This window comes from Eulemur rufifrons, chromosome 25 (genome assembly GCF_041146395.1).
Source record: "Eulemur rufifrons isolate Redbay chromosome 25, OSU_ERuf_1, whole genome shotgun sequence".
Taxonomy (NCBI): Eukaryota; Metazoa; Chordata; class Mammalia; order Primates; family Lemuridae; genus Eulemur; species Eulemur rufifrons.
The window spans coordinates 15,109,014-15,126,273 of NC_091007.1; the positions used below are offsets into that span (position 1 = coordinate 15,109,014).

The 17,260-nt window shown below is 38.2% G+C and overlaps 1 non-coding gene across 1 annotated transcript; it reads right to left on the minus strand.

The window, feature by feature from the left end:
* Nucleotides 1-10,194: 10,194 nt before the first annotated feature.
* On the minus strand, nucleotides 10,195-10,268 carry TRNAN-GUU (transfer RNA asparagine (anticodon GUU)). The gene has a single exon. It is a non-coding gene; the product is annotated as a tRNA-Asn (tRNA).
* Between the last annotated feature and the right edge of the window lie 6,992 nt (nucleotides 10,269-17,260).

A 17,260-nucleotide genomic window follows, 5' to 3' on the forward strand; every position in this document is an offset into this window, starting at 1 on the left:
GAGAAAATGGCTGTTTTTCTAGATACAAAACATGTTATAAACCTTCAGTTATCTAAATAATGTGGTACTGGTGAGGAATAGATATGCTGACTAAAACAGACCAGGACATGTAAAAAATTAATAATGGATAAAAGAGGCAAATTTAAGACAGTAGGAGAGGGAGGAGGTGTTAAGAACATGGTAACGGTACAACTGGTTAGATAATTGGGAGTGAAAATCCATTTAGATCTTAATCTCACATCGTTCATTCAAACTACATAAAGTAATGAAATATTTTCAAAGATCAAATTATAGAAAAGTTACAAGAAAACAAATATTCATACTTATCAAATTCTACAGAGAAATATTTTTAAAGCTTAGTAACAATGAAACAACTTAAAAATAAAATATTAACAGAACCGGCAAGAGAAAAATTAAAAATATTTACACGCCAGAAAAATCCATTACTCAAATTAAAGATAAGCAGTATGTGGGGATGAAGTGCTTTCTGCAAGTGTACAAGGTCAATATTGGCCTTATATAAAGAGCCCATACAAATCGATAGAAAAAAGCACCAAGACATTGAGAGATTAATATGCAAAAAAGCATGTACAGTCTGGCAGTTACTAAATATATAAACTAAACATGTAACTTGAAAAAAGTGAAAAGAAGAACAAAAACAGCAATCAATTAGGGAATACAGGAAGAAATCATAAATATAAAAGGAATAATAATAAAAAGAAACCCTAGGAGATTTATGCAGTGGATACTACAGCCCCTCACTCAGGCCTCCTTCAAATCCAAGGCTGTTGCTGGGAGTATTTGTTGGTTGCCCATGACTCACAGCTGAATCCACCCTCTGGAATTGTCCTTGGTCAAAGGAAGTTGCCTCTCATAAGTTTCTGCCCCTTCATCAAGGGCAGCCCACATCCAGTGACTGGCTGATGCGGGGACTAGACATCCCGTCCTGGTGCTTTGATCTGGTGCATCTCTAAAGAGCGATTTCAGCCTCAGTGCTCCTTAGCTTGTGCCTGGAATCAGCCGCATCACAGTTCAACTTCTTCTGCCCAAGACTATTGCTTCCCTTGCTCCTTCAAGGGCGTTGTTTCTGAGAGCACGCCTCCATGCAAATCTCAAAGCCTCAGTTCTCAGGGACATCTGACTTGCAGCAGCTGGTGCCAGAAATGGTCCTAGGAAGTGGCTTTGAAATGAGACTGTGGTGCTGGACCACCCACTGGCCAGCAGGCATTGAGGACCTGTCGCTGGTGGTAGACGGAACATAGGTAGCCTCTGGCCTGAGGAAGTGGCACAGTTATTAAAACATGCCCAGTGTGAACTGGGGTTGGATACTGATGAAAGGGTATATAAGGGCAGGTGCGGTATCTCTGGAGCTTGAGAGAAAGTGGTAATTACAAGGATTATGGAATTGGCTGTTGCTGAGGACAATTAATGCCCTAGAGAAAGACAGTGAAAGGCTGATGTTCATGAATTACCAATTAAGAGTAAGCACGAAAGTGAGACAGCCTCTTTGGCACCATATAAAGAGATTCTCATCTCCCAGGAGTGGACACCAGAAAAGGCCAAAGATCAAGCCCAGGCCTCAGTGATGAGAGTAACAGAGATTCAGAAGAGGTCAAACGTTCAAGCTAGGCCAGGCTGCTTCCCAAGGGCTGGGCCCATTGAGAAGAAGTTGACCTCAATGCACGGGATGAGGACATCTTGAATTCCCACATTCTCCCCACACTCTGGGCTTGCAGATGTGGCTCACTTCACCCTGTCAAAGGCCAGCACTCCCTCCTTGCTTGAAGGTGATGCAGAGTCTCTTGCCTTGCAAGATCACAGGAATTCCCCTGAGACCCACCCCTCCCTCCCCTCCCAGCCATCAGAGAAAAAGTAGGGTTCGGTCATAGCATGACCCAGCCTGCTGAAGGAGAGAAGAGATTATACCCCCAAAAGGAGCCACAGCAGCAAGCTAACATGTACTAGGAGAAGCCAAGAGAGGATGTTTGGGACTGATGCTGAGTATGTATAATAAACCTTCCCCCAGCCCTTTCCCCAAAGGGACATATAGCCATTTACTTGGGTACACTGGGGAAAGAGGAATTCCCAGACATTTCAAGGACTGTTGGACACAGGGTTTGAATTAACATTGACACCCAAGGACTCAAAGTGTCATTATTCCCCCCTCCACTAGAGTGGGCACCTTCATAAGCCAGGTGATAAACGGAGTCCTGGCCTCATGGATCGCCTACCAGCGCTCAATGCATAAATGCGTAATTGGAGTGGACACAGCATGGTAGCTGGCAGAAAGACCCACATTGGTTCTTAGGCATGTGGGGCTTGAGCTAATCTAGCAGGAAAGACTGAATGGAGGCTCTAAAAGTACCTCGTCCTGCTCCAGCTTAGCTAGTAAATAAAAAACAATATCACATTGCACGGAGGATGGCAGAGTTTATCGTCCCTTTGAAGATCCAAAGGACACAGTGGAGGTCCTCATCGTATCTTCAGCTAGCCTGACCTTTACAAAAACCAGACAGGTCCTGGAGGATGACCGTGGACTACCACAATTTCTGTCAATTAGTGGGCCCAGTCATACCTGCAGTTGACACGGCCTCAGGTGTACGGTACGTGTTTTGAGGCCCTTGAGTTTTGAGTTGTACTGGTCAAGTATTTTGTGGGATGACCCTCTATTGAAATTTGTCTGATGCTTTCATTGTGAATAGCCTGGGATTGTGGATTTTCAGAAGGAAAATCACAGAGGTGAAGTGCTGCATCATATCAAGGTCACACACTGTCAATGTCACTTATCACTGTGGATGTTGACCTTGATCATATGGATGAGGTAGTGTTTGTCAGGTTTCTCCATGTAAAGTTCCTTTTTCCACACTGAACTCTTGAGAAGGAAGTCACTATGAACAGCACACACTTAAGGAGTGGGGAGTTACGCTCCTCTTCCTTGACAGCCCAACTTTCTCCTTAATTAAATATCCTTAAATCTGTTTCTGGGCTCTCAATTGTTTCCATTGGCCTATTTATCTATCCTTGTACCAATACCAGGCTGTCTTATGTGATGAAGGGGAACAGATCTCAATATAATTTGTTTTTTAAAACATTTTTAATTGTGGTAAAAATATATAATACATAACATAAAATTTACCATCTTAGCCATTTTTAAGTGTGCAGTTCAGTAGTGTTAGTACAATCACTTTGTTGTACAACCAATCTCTGGAACTCTTTTGATATTACAAAACTAAAACGCTATACTCATTTAACAATAATTCTCCATTCCCCCTCCCCCAGTCCCTGGCAACCACCATTCTACTTTCTGTCTCTATGAATTTGACCACTCTATGTACCTGATAGAAGTAGAATCACACCGTATTTGTCTTTTTGTGACTGACATATGTCACTTGGCATGGTGTCCTCAAGATTCATCCACACTGTAGTGTGTGTGAGAATTTCCCTCCTTTTTAAGGCTGAATAACATTCCATTGTATGTGTATATCACATTTTGTTTATCCATTCATCATATACCAAGTGTCAATGGGCACTTGGGTTGCTTCTACCTTTTGGGTATTGTGAATAATGCTGCTATGAACATGAGTATACAAATGTCTCTTCAAGACTCTGCTTTCAGTTCCTTTGAGCATGTGCTCAGAAATGGAATTGTTGGATCATAGGATAATTCTATTTTTAATTTTTTGATAAACTGCCATGCTGTTTTCCATAGTGGCTCTACCATTTTTTGCTCCCACCAACAGTGCACAAGGGTTCCAATTTCTCCATATCCTCATCAACATTTGTTATTTTGTTTTTGTTTTGTTTTGTTTGCATAGTAACCATCCTAATGTATGTGAGATGGTATCTCATTGTAGGGTGTTGTTTTTTTTTTATTTGTTTGTTTTTGTTTCTGTTTTTTTTTTTTTTTTTTTGAGACAGAGTCTCACTCTGTAACCCCGGGAAGGGTGCAGTGTTGTCATCATAGGTCACTGCGACCTCCAACGCCTGGGCTCAAGCAATCCTCCTGCCTCAGCCTCCTGAGTAGCTGAGACTACAGGCGCGCCACAACACCCAACTAATTTTTCTTTTTTGTAGAGATGGGGGTCTTGCTCTTGCTCAGGCTGGTCTGAACTCCTGAGCTCAGGCAATCCTCCCGCCTCAGCCTCTAGCATTACAGGTGTGAGCCCCCACACCTGGCCCTCATTGTAGTTTTGATTTGCATTTCCCTAGCACTTTTTCATGTGCACACTGGCCATTTGTATACCTTCTTTAGGGAAAGGTCAGTTCAAGTCCTTTGCCCATTTTTAATTGGGTTGATTAGTTAGTTTTTTTGTTGTTGAGTTGTAGAAGCTCCTTCTATATTCTAGATATTAAATTTTATGAGATATATGATTTTTAAATATTTTCTCCCTTTCTGTGAATTACCTTTTCACTTTGTTGATAGTATCCTCTGATTCACAGAAGTTTTAAATTTGGAAGTAGTCCAATTTATTTATTTTTTTCTTTTGTTGCCTATGCTTTTGGTGTTATATCCAAGAAATCATTGTCAAGTCCAATACCATAACTTTTCCCCTGTTTACTATTATTAGTTTTTCAGTTTTAGGTCTTACATTCAGGCCTTTGACTCATTTTGAGATGCTTTTTGTATAGGGTATAAAATAATGGTCCAAACTCATTCGTTTGCATGTGGATTTCCAGTTTTCCCATATCATTTGTTGAAAAAGCCCTTTCTCTATTGGATGGTCTTGCTGAAAGTCATTTTATTACAGATTTGAGGGTTTATTTCTGGGCCCTCTATTCTCCGTCAATATAATTTGTGATGGTTAATTTTATTGACTTCACTGAACCACAGGGTACCCAGATATTTGGTTAAACACTTTCTGGGTGTGTCTGTGAAGGCGCTCCTGAATGAAAGCAACCTGTGAATTGGTAGACTGGACTGAGTAAAGGTTTCCCTCGCCAATGTGGGTGGGCCTCATCAATTCAGTTCAGATTCAGACTGGAACTAAACCATTGGCTTTCCTGGGTCTTCAGCTTGCCAACTGCAGATCATGGACTTCTCAGCCTTCATCATCACATAAGCAAATTCCTTATAGTAAATATATATTTTTCCTGTTTCTCTGGAGAACCCAGACTAATAGATAATTTTAAGAGAGACAAGCAGTATTCAAAATTGTATACAGAGTATGTGTTCAGGTATTATTTTTATGTTAGAAAAAATGTTAAATAATTGTAATATATACTTATTACAGATAATTTGGAAAGAAACGTATAAAAAAGAAAAAAATCAGATGATCTCATTTTGATGTATTTCACTCACTATCTCTAGAAAAAGTTAAAAAAAAAAAGCCAGTCATAGTGGTGCATGCCTGTAGTCCCAGTTACTGGGGAAGCTGAGGCAAGAGGATCGATTGCTTGAGCCCAGGAATTTAAGGTTGCAGTGAGCTATGATGATGCCACTGCACTCTAGCCCAGTGACAGCGTGAGAAACTGTCTCCAAAAGAAAAAAAAAAAAAAAAAAGAAATACTTACAGGTCACCTATATAAGTAATTCAGTCTTATTACAAAATTGAGATCACACTTTTTGAGCAGTTTTGTATCCAGATTTTTGTACCTAATGCTACATTTTAACATTATCCAAAGGCATTGTTTCTGAAGAACATTATATAAATGTCTCTATAAATGTTTTTAGATGTTATTCCAATGCCTAAAGAATATACCATAATTTATTTCACTGTTTCCATTGGTGTTTGATATTTAATCTTGTTTAAACTTTCTCACTATTGTAAATAATGTTGCAATAAACATGCTGTAGTTAAACTTTTACAGATATTTATTTTATAACCTTTGCCATATACTACTTTAGTAATAACAATGAAGAATTTTGTTTGGAAAAAGAGAGCAAAACTTTGCACTAGATTCTTATACACTGACCTTTCTTGAAGGCCTTTCCTCAGTGGTATTTCTGGACTTTCCACAACTTTAAACATAGCTTTTTTTCATACAGCTCTGGATTTCCCTTTATATTTATTTATAGTTTCAAAATGACAGGAAACTATTTCTTTTCCTCCAAAAGAGGACTCTAGATTAAAATTCCTAAGATTTTAGGATATATTATTTGGAAAACTATTGAGTTCCCTTACACCACCTTTTAATATCAAATTTCATCTCGGTTTCAAAATTTAATCTTTATTTTCAAAAATTAAAATTGAATTCATTTAAATGCCATAATCATTTCTAAAAGGTTGTTTTAGTTTTATATTTTTGATGGGTAGGAGTAGGAGTACTTTGTATTTGCTTATAGAGAAAAATAAACACTTCAAATAAATAGCAAATTTTTCATATTTTCTGCCTCAATAGCACAAATTTATTCTTACCAAGTTTATCATAGATGGTTAGGTCATAAGTAAGTAGGCATGGAAAACTGATTTCTAATTTCCATTATTTCTTCTAATCTTCAACTGTAAGTACTCCCTGATAGGGTGTTATGAATTGAATGTTTATGTCCGTCCAAAATTCATATGTTAAAAGCCCTACTCCCCAATGTGGTGGAATTCAGGGATGGGGCCTTGGAGGTAATTAGGGTTACATGAGGTCATGAGCATGAGGCCCTCATGATGGGATTAGTGTCTTTACCATAAGAAATACCAGAGAACTAGACATCCCTGCCCCAGGTGCATGCACAAAGAAGAGGTCATGCAAGCGCACAGCAAGATAGCAGCCTCTTACAAGTCAAGAGGAGAGTCAACAGAATGAAACCTATCTTGCTGGCACCTTGATCTTGGACTTCCCAGCCTCCAGAATTGTGAGAAAGAAATGTCTGCTGTTTAAGCCACACAGTCTATGGTGATTTGTTATGGCAGCCTGAGCAGATTAAGACATAGGGTTTAGTAGTAAATTTATTTTTCAGTCCTGACAACTTAAAATTCACATTTTAACCTAATAATCCATATGTTTGTAGTTTGAAAGTCATATTTTGGTGACTGGTAAAAGGACATGAGGGGGGCTTCTGGTATGTTGATATTGTTTTATTCATTGATGTAGGTGCTGATTACGAAGGTATATTAATTTTGTAAAAATGTATGTGGTTGTATTCTTAATGATTTGTGTACATTTCTATGTGAATTTATGCTTTTTTTTCTTTTTTTTTTTTTTGCAAGTTAAAAACAATAGTTTCATATTTTTTTCCCCACCCCCCCTTTCCCGAGTCAGCACCTTCAAGTGTTACCCCTCCCCAAACGGTGTGCAATGCACTCATTGTGTAGGCATACCCCCATCCCCTCCCCCACCCCCCACCTCAGTCTGATGTCCAATTGGTGTCGTTCCCAGATTTGTATTTAGGTGATGATCAGGGAAACCAATTTTCTGGTGAGTACATGTGATGCTTGTTTTTCCATTCTTGGGATACTTCACTTAATATAATGGGTTCCAACTCTCTCCAGGAGAACCATAGAGATGTCGTATCTTCATCATTCCTTATAGCTGAGTAATATTCCATAGTATACATATACCACAATGAATTTATGCTTAATAAAGTTCCCTTTTCAATTATATTTCACTCAATAAAAATTTTAATAATTTTTATTAAAAATTTAATCTATGAAAATACTGAAACTAAACACCTCTCACCATATACAAAAATCAAAACAAAATGAATTAAAGCCTTGAATCTAAGACCTGAAACTATGAAACTACTAGAAGAAAACTTTGGTCTGGACACAGATTTCTTGTATAAGACCTCAAAAGTACAGACAATCAAAGCAAAATTGGGATTATATCAAGCTAAAAAGTTTCTGTGCAGCAAAGGAAACAATCAACAAAGTGAATAGACAACCCACAGAATGGGAGGAAATATTTGCAAACTCTTCACCTGATAAGGGATTAATAATCAGAATATATAAGGGGTTCAAACAACTCAATAGCAAAACAAAAAAAAAATTGATTTTAAAATGGGCAAAAGACTTGAAGAGACATTTCTCAAAAGAAGACAAACAAATGTCCAGCCAGTATATGAAAAAATGTTCAACATCTCTAATCATCAGAGAAATGCAAACCAAAACCACAATGCAGTATCATCTCACCCTCGCTAAAATATCTTATATGAAAAAGACAGACAATAACAGATGTTGGTGAGGATGTAGAAAAAGAGGAACCTTCATACACCGTTGGTGGGAATGTAAATTAATACAACAACTATGGAAAAAAGACTAAAAATAGAACTTCCATATGATCCAGCAATTCTACTACTAGGTATATATCCAATAGAAAGGAAATCAATATATCAAAGAGATATCTGCACTATGTTTATTGTAGCACTGTTCACAATAACCAAAATGTGGAATCAGCCTAAGTACCCATCAATGGATGAATGGATAAAGAAAATGTGGTATATATACACACAGAATATTATTCAGCTATAAAAATGAAGGAAATCCTGTCATTTACAGCAACATGGATGGAAATGGAGGCAATTATGTTAAGTGACATAAGCCAAGTACAGAAAGACAAATATCACATGTTCATATCATATGTGGGAGCTAAAAAAGTGGATCTCATGAAAATATGGAGTAGATGAGTGGTTACTAGAGGCCGGGGACTGGGAAGAAGAGGGAAGGGGAGAGGAAGGAAAAAAAAAAAAAGAATAGAAATGTATTTATTACCACTGATCTGTACACTTAACATGATAAAGATGGAAAAGTATATATGTATGCTTTACCTCAATACAAAAAGTTAAAAATAAATAAATAACATAAGATTTAAGTATTTAGATTGATTTACAGGTATAGTTTATTCCCACCTTATTCCTGTAAATTTGACATTTATTTCCAATGCATAAAATCATAAGATACACTGACACTACCAAAAGAGATCAACCTGAAGCGCTTTAAATGAAATAGTGCAGTTGACAAAATTAACATTCTTAGTTACTCAAAATGTTTCAAGTTCTTAAACTATTTTCTAGTTAAATGTATTATAGCTTATTCTACCACCAATTTTTCCCTGTTCTGTCGCTGTAGCTATAAGCTGAAGAATATTCTAGGCCTTGTGTCCACAGAAATTCAGTGCCTGCAAGTAGTGAGCACTCAAAAAATGTTAGCCTTTATGAATATGTTGACCTAGGGAAACATATTTTTTTAAAAAAGTATAAAACTATGTATTTGCAGGAATAAGACACATCAGTTCTTGCATTTTTCTTCAAAACTTGTCTTTCAAATTTCTGCAATCTATACCCAAGAAAATAATTATTACGATGAAACTATGATTACTTCTCAAAGGCAGTGCATAGAGAATCGAGTCTAACACAAGGTAACTATTTTGAGAAGGCTTTGCATTTTGTGAAATGAAAGGTAATAGATTTATAGAATGTTGAAGCAAAAATATGGTAGCAGCTTCACTTTTAATCTTTCTCACCGTTTTTTTTTTTTTTAAGTTTGACAATCACACTGTTGTAAAATAGGTTTTCTGCATGGATGGGAGTATTTGTAGCAGCACAAATTCCATTCTCTACAAAATTTTAGCACTTTAGTAAAAAATAGTAAAATATTACATATAAAAAAATCTTACAAGAGTGTCCATGCAAAGGAGTTATTATGGCAAAAATTATTCCTGAATTTATTAACACCAGGAACAACTCATGTTAAGTCGTAGGCTGAGTATGTGTTTACGCAGACGGGGAACAGACAAAAGACGGGCTGACGCTTCAACGACATGAGAATTTTAAAGCAGTTTGCAGCTTGAACTTGACACTCTTAAAGTACTTGCACTTAGCGGCCCTATGGGATTTCAGGGGTTCAAAGCAGAAGCCAGGCCGGGGGCGCGCCCTCGCGCGCACGAGCCTCCGGGGACGTCCCGAGCTGGGGCGACGGGCGCGCGCGGTTAACGGGTACACGCAGCCTCTGCGCGCCCCCGGCGCTTGTCGTCCCGCCCGCTCGGCAGCGGCGGGAGCCTGGAGAGGCAGAGCTCCGCGCGCCTGTCCCGGGGCGCGACAGGCAGCCCTCACCCGACTCCGGGAGAGGAAGGCGGCTGGAGAAGGGACCCCCCCGACCCCCGCAGCACGGCCGGAAGCCGAAGAGCCACCCGCCGGTGGGCCGCGCGACGTGAAAGTCGCCCGTTTCTCTGCTCCGGTCCTGGGACAATCCACCCCAGTTTACCCCAGAGGCCTTAACTCGGCGATTTATGCAAAACTACCGGACAGCAGCTCATAAAACAAGGTCGCGTCCCTGGGTGGGCTCGAACCACCAACCTTTCGGTTAACAGCCGAACGCGCTAACCGATTGCGCCACAGAGACTCTGATGCCACGAGCTCCTTCAGCCATAGCCTTTATGAGGAATAATAAAAGCAGTGCGTAGCTATTATTTTATTTTCAGCTTCCCGATTTATATTACTGGAATCAAAATTTTTCGCTTAATATTTCCAACCTTCTTAATTCTATTTTCCAGCTTTTAAAAATATTAGAAAATGACAACAAGATCGCGCAGGATTACAGATTGCAACGTGTATTAAAATACTGCTGCACTTCCCACCCCCTCCGCCGCCCCCGCAGCCCCCAACTCCCATTCGGAACGTTTTGTCTCAAGAAAATAACTATCTGATTAGTTTCCTCTTACAAGGAAATAAAAAATTTCATCTTGTGAGTTGAGAAACTTTCCTTTTGTTTCGAAGTAATTTTCCAGTGCTTTGCTCCCTAATCTTCTGATATACTTGTGCAGCATTTCCAAGGTCATCTGAATTCTGTTCTTTATACTTTATTTTTATTTTCAGGTGTTATTAAATGCGCATATGCAATCCCTATTTGTTTTGTTACTAACCTACAGTACAATTATTTCACACTAATATTTTGTTACTGGAAACAAACATCAGGAAAAAGCCACGGTAACATTTTTTAGTCCCAGTGCGTTGTAGTTTATTGCTGAATGTGTCCTTGGTTCTCCCTGGAATTAGCCTATACACCCACGTTTAAGCCATGCCCCTTAAAACACACACCTCACCGGATGATTAAAACGCAATTTGAGGAAAGAGAAGTTAAAGAAGAAAAAGTATGCCTTATGCTAACTCCTGAAAACTTTTGCCCAGAAATGCAGCTGGCAAACACGTTACATCGCTGCAAATGCTCTGCAGGAAAAGCGTCCCCTTTGTGTGTTTCCTGATGCCTCCTAAAGTATTCTTCAAACTCCAAACGATCTCTTCTCTCCTCAAAGAATTGCAAGTTTCCACTTGTGAACTTGATATTGAAGTTTTTAATAGTCACTAAATGGCTCTGTCCAGAATGCCTCGAAAAAGAATCCGTATCATGATTTATAGAGGTTGTGTGCGACATGCCTTAGCCCAGTCGACGCTGTGAGTTCCTGTTGCGTGATAAGACAACTCAAATTGGCTTTGGGACCAATTAGCAGCCGAGTTCCTTGCAAGCGTTGAGATGTTAAACAGCTGTGCATTCACGCCAAGCTGCACCAGTCCGCTTTCAACAAACTTCTAGAAGGGCACTTCAAAATTCCGAATTTGAAAAAAACAATCTAGGAAACGCCTAGACGGAGCACATAATGATGCTACCTTCATACTTTATATTTTAGGTACCTGTTAAGGTGAGCTAAAACTATCAGGCATTGGCTTTTCTTCTCCAAATACCAAAATAAGTGTCCTTTCTGCTATTGTTTTTGTGAGTCTCCAGTTAGAACAGACTGCAACTGCTGTACCTCACCACCCTTCGTTCAATATTTGTTCTTCTGCTTAAAATACTAGGAACAGTTCTAGTCAAGGAAATCTCTCTCCGATCTCTTTTGCTCACTTCAGTCTTCATAATAACATTTTAACTTCTTAGAAGAGAGATGATGAGAAACAGCCGATGAGAAAAACTAATTCAGAAAGGAGTATTAACTCATTGTACACTAAAAATTTGTCTGAGGACCACTGTTGTAAAACTCAGTCTTCAAGGCTGGTTCTGTAGTGTTTCTTTGTTTTGGAGTTTTTTTTTTTTTTTTTTAACATTTTAATTAAAATAACTGGCTATTTCCATAGTTAATTAGCTTTGCCTTTTTTTTTTTTCCTCTCCACTCGAAACTACTTCAAAAGAACATATAATTATTAAAAATACTGAATGGAATCTGAACATTTTGCTCCAATGATGTATCTCAAATATAGCTTTTATGCAAAATGCCCACTTATACAAAAATAAGAGATTTGTATTGTCATCTAAATCTTTGTAATTTTCTCATCTTAGATCTTAATATTTATGATCGCTTTTTAAAGCCAAATTAAGCCCACTGGATTAATTTTAGAAACACATATTATCCTTCCTTAAATTTTAAGATAAGCCAAGACAGATGATTCCAATAGCTTCATTAGTACTTAGGTCTTTATAATTGCTAAAAGTGAAATGGACTGGGCATTTTGCCCCTTTTTGTGTGTGTCATACACCAATTGAACTGCAGATTTACTTTTCCCAAGAATATGCGCTATCAGTGCGACTGACCTGTGCAGATTAATGGGCCTACATATTTTATTTTCTTATCATAGAGGAAAAGAGAGAAATAGAAAAAAGAAAGAACATCTTTGCAAATAACCACTGTGATTTATAGACCTTCCAGAGATCGTGAATCCAATGCTTGCGGATAACATGCCTCTGGCTTCATCCCAACAGCGTAGACGACTCACAGGATTTCCAGTAACACGATTATGCGTGACTTGAATTCTTTTCAGTTACTGTATTTCAGAAGTATGGTGACTGAATTGTTAGCAATGAAAAGTCCAGTTAGAATTTTTCAAAAAATCCAGTGAGTTACAGAAAGTCATCTCCATAAATGGAAGATTGTGACACCAGGAAAGAAGTTAAAAGAGAATGCTAAGTCAGATGTCACTAAGAGCAAGAGAAGAACTAGCAGACCAATTCTCAAAGGAAGTTTAAGTCACATTTTACAACTCATTTACAGTAAAGGTGAGTTGAACCCTGCCAACCAATCTCATGCTTAAAGCATGTTTCCTACTCACCAAAAATGTCCTTCTCATACAAAACTGCTGACTACGTTTAACAAGCCACTAGCCACATGATGGAAACCAGTTTTCAGAGAGAATACTGCTTCTACAGTTGACCTTTAGATTGGATCTACTATTCCATTCAATATTTTTAATATTTATATGTTCTTTTGAAGTAGTTTCGAGTGGAGAGGAAAAAAAGGCAAAGCTAATTAACTATGGAAATAGCCAGTTATTTTATTTAAAATGTTAAAAAAAAAAAACACTACAGAACCAGCCTTGAAGACTGAGAAACAAGAAAATTGGAAAAGATATAATTAGCATATTTCTTTTTTCATCATTTTTAAAAGTTGTGTCACTAGGAAAATTTCATGAAAGTAGATAATTATCTCCATTGTATTTTTAATTAAACAGACATCATTTAAGAGAAAAGGTAAAGGGAGACAAAAATAATATACTAATATTCTGCCTACTGGGTTCAAACAAAAATTATTTAAAATACAGTTTTTTCTTTTTTTCTCTCTAATCCCGTGAGGTATTATAAAATATAGTTTTTTCTTTGTGAACTTCTCTTTTGTATGTGGAAATCATTTCAAACCATTTTTATGGGTTTACCAAATAATGCAAAGCAAAAATTTTAATCAGTGCTTGTCTCATTGGTAGAAAAGTATTATTCAGAAATAGCACCAATGATTTCAACTGTGTCCAGACCAAAGGAATCTAGAATCCGGCTGGAGATGGAGGGTGGGTAACTTTCTTCAGTGCTCTGGGGAAACCTCTCCTGGAGGACCCTGTGGTTATCTCAGGAACTTTTGTAAGTTCTGCCTCACAGGACATCTCTTGACCATGCCACTATCAGTACGGGCGCCGTGGCCTTTTACTTTCCATGATGTCTTCACAGAAGCCATTTGAGGCAACGGTTCTTGGCTGTCCCATCAACACAGTGGAAGTGCTGATAAACTGGCACACCTGCCCACCTTTCTGAACTCACCTGTTAAAAATTAACATTTAAAAAGGTCAGGACAGATACTCCTCTTTTCATTTGCTTCAAAAGAACAGAGAAAGTAAGCAGATTCGGAAGAGAGACTCAATCCCTCAGCTGTGAGCTGCCGGAGCCGGGGTCTGGGGGTGTCCAAACTGTCAGCTGCGGAATTCAGACACAGGGGAGGAGACGGCTGTGGAATGAGTTCAGCAAGGTGGCAGATGGAAGAGGAAGAACACTAAATATTTCCTGATTTGGAGTCGGTGTTCCTCTGTTTCCTCCTCAACAAAATTAATAATATTTGCCTTGCCTAATTCATAGGCCTATTGGAAAATTGCACATAAAATATAATTTTTCACTTCTAAAATGTCAGACAAATGTACCATTTACATTTTTAAAGATGAATAGTTATGTTTAAAAGAAATGAAAGAGAAAAACAGTGTCTTAATACAATTGGGGGTACAATTTCAATTAAATCAGAGAATCTAGGACTCTGGTCATTAAGGCCAAGATGATTTATTCAGAAAAAGCACCAGGCCCTGTCACATACTTCCTAGTGGCCTCCACGTGTTCCCAGTGAGGACACAGAGGGCATGATATAAAAGAGAAACTATTGTCCTCCATTTTCACAGTTCCAGTTCAATTTCAGACCAATGCGCCAGGAATAGCTTTCTCCTTATAGCCATTTCCCACAGAATGGATAGGAAACCTTGAGTTAAAGGCAACTAAATCAGAAAGAAAATTGGACCTAGTAAAAAGTTGGTACTCAGTGAACCATTCATTCAATAAATAGTTAGCTGTTGCATCATTACAATTCAGAAGACATATAAATGTTATTTTGGGAATTTATACATACAGGGGTAATCTAGATTTTAAACAAGCTTGATATAAATCCATATTTGAAAAAAATAGCTTTTGTAGTATTACAAAAATGATTCATCTTAGAATATTGTAAATAAGAAGTGCTCTTGTATAGTTAAAGTATGATCCTGCCAAAGAGATGATTTTTGAATGTGAGATAACAGGACTCAAGCCCTTGCTCAGTGCCTGGAGTTTATGGACAGTAGTAAAAGTTGGTTTCTTTTTCCTGCGGCCCTTTCAGGACATGAGCACTCTTCTAGCACCCCAAGTTGAAACCCTGGCATCAACTCAGCTGCCTCTTCTTTTATTTCTTACCTGTGGTCGGTCACATAGATTCTACCTTTGCAATGTCTCTCAGCTGTGACTTTGTCCCCTCCTTCCCACCACTCAATATTAATCCAATACATTCCATGTAGCTATTTCCCTACCACAACCTAAACTCCAATAAATGTGTACCCAAAACAATATAGCATTACATATAGCACATTTAATGAGCATTTACTGTCAGACCCTGATAAATACTACACATGCTTCACATTTACCTGTCATCCACTCTGTAAGAGGGGACACTATTGTTATGCCTGTTCTATGGATAAGGAAACGAAGGCTTACTATGGTTTAAAATTTAACTTTAAATCTATTTAAACTTCAAATAACTTGCGCAAGGTACCACCTGCTGTTCCTTGCTCTGTCTTTTGTGCATGACTGTCCCTTGTCTAGCTCGCCTGCTAAAGTCTCGTTCCTCCTTCAGCCTGGTGCAGTGGCCTCGTCCTGTGAAACCTTTCCTGCCGCCTCCCACTAGCTGTAATCTTTCCTTCTTGTAAACCTTCTAGCACTTTTTACTTCTCCAAACCTCACATTACATTATGACCATTTCTGTGCTTATTGAATTCCCTCTTCTAATTTGTATACTCCTTGAGGTGGGAAATGTCCCTCTTTACACCTCCTGTAGCGCTTGACTCAGTCATGCTAAATACATGTGGTGGAGAACTGAAAATAATAAAGAAAATAAAAGAACTGTATTAAATGTTTGTTGTAGGAAACCAGTGCAGCTTACAGGTTCCTATTAAGAAGCAGACCAAAAAATTAGTGCAGGAGATTACCAAGGGAGACTTTAAGAATCCCAAGTCGGTCAAAGAAGAGACTAATAAGAATCCAAACAGTTGTTTCTAGAAAAATTTTTTTAAAGTTTTTAAGTTTTTAAAGTTTAAAGTACTGCTATTCCTGAAGGTGATTCTGACCTTTTCTAGATTTATTCATTTAACAAACGCTCCCTACAACACTTTGTGTTGGGCACTGTTGCAAGTCCTTGGCAAATAATTGCTCATTCAAATTTTATAACAACCTTGCGAGATACGTTTCAGTATTATCATCCTTCTTTTACAAGTAAGGAAACTTAGGAGTTAAGTAACTTAACCAAGATCACACAGCTAGTGACAGGGCAAGGAGTCAAACTCAGGCATCTTCCTCGAGACTATTCTCTCTCTCTCTCTCTTTTTTTTTAATTACAGAGTAGCATTCATGTACTATATCGTTAAACATTTTTTAACAATTTGGAAACTTAAAAAATCTTTCATTATTTTAAAATGTTTTTATTTTGACATATTTTCAAACTTAAAAGTTGTAAGAATAGGGTTGGGTGTGGTGGCTCATGCCCGTAATCCCAACACTTTGGGAGGCAGGAGGATCCCTTGAGCCCAGGAGTTCTAGATCAGCCTGGGCAACATAGGGAGACCCCGTCTCTACAAAAGAAAAATTAGCCAGGTGTGGTGGTGCCTGTAGTCCTAGCTACTTGAGAGGCTGAGGCAGGAGGAACCCTTGAGCCCAGGCGTTGGAGGTTGCTATGATGATGCCACTGCACTCTAGCCTGTGAGACAGAGCGAGACCCTGTTTCAAAAAAAAGGGGATTGTAAGAAAACTACAAAGAATTCAACCAAATTCCCCAAATGTTAATATCTTACTTGCTACATTTCTATTCTTTTCTCATTCTCTCTCACAATATGTAGGGCCTTTTTCTGATCTGTTTGATGAATGATCTTTTCAATGTGCTGTTGAATTTGGTTTGCCAATATTTATTATGTTGAGGATTTTGCATCTATGTTCATCAGGGAGATTGGCCTGTAGTTTTCTTTTTTTGTTGTGTCCCTTTCTTGTTTTGGTATCAGGCTAATGATGGCCTCATAGAATGAGTTTGGAGGAATTCCCTCCTCTTCAATTTTTTGGAACAGTTTGAAAAGAATTGGTATTAGTTCTTCTTTAAATGTTTTGTAAAACTTCAGCAGTAAAGTTGTCAGGTCCTGGGCTTTTCTTTAATGGGAGACATTTTATTACTGAGTCAATCTTGTTACTTGTTATTGGTCTATTCAGGTTTTCTATTTCTTCATGATTCAGTTTTGGTAGGTTGTGTGAGTCCAGGAATTTATCCATTTCTTCTAGGTTTTCCAACTTGTTGGTGTATGGTTGTTTAT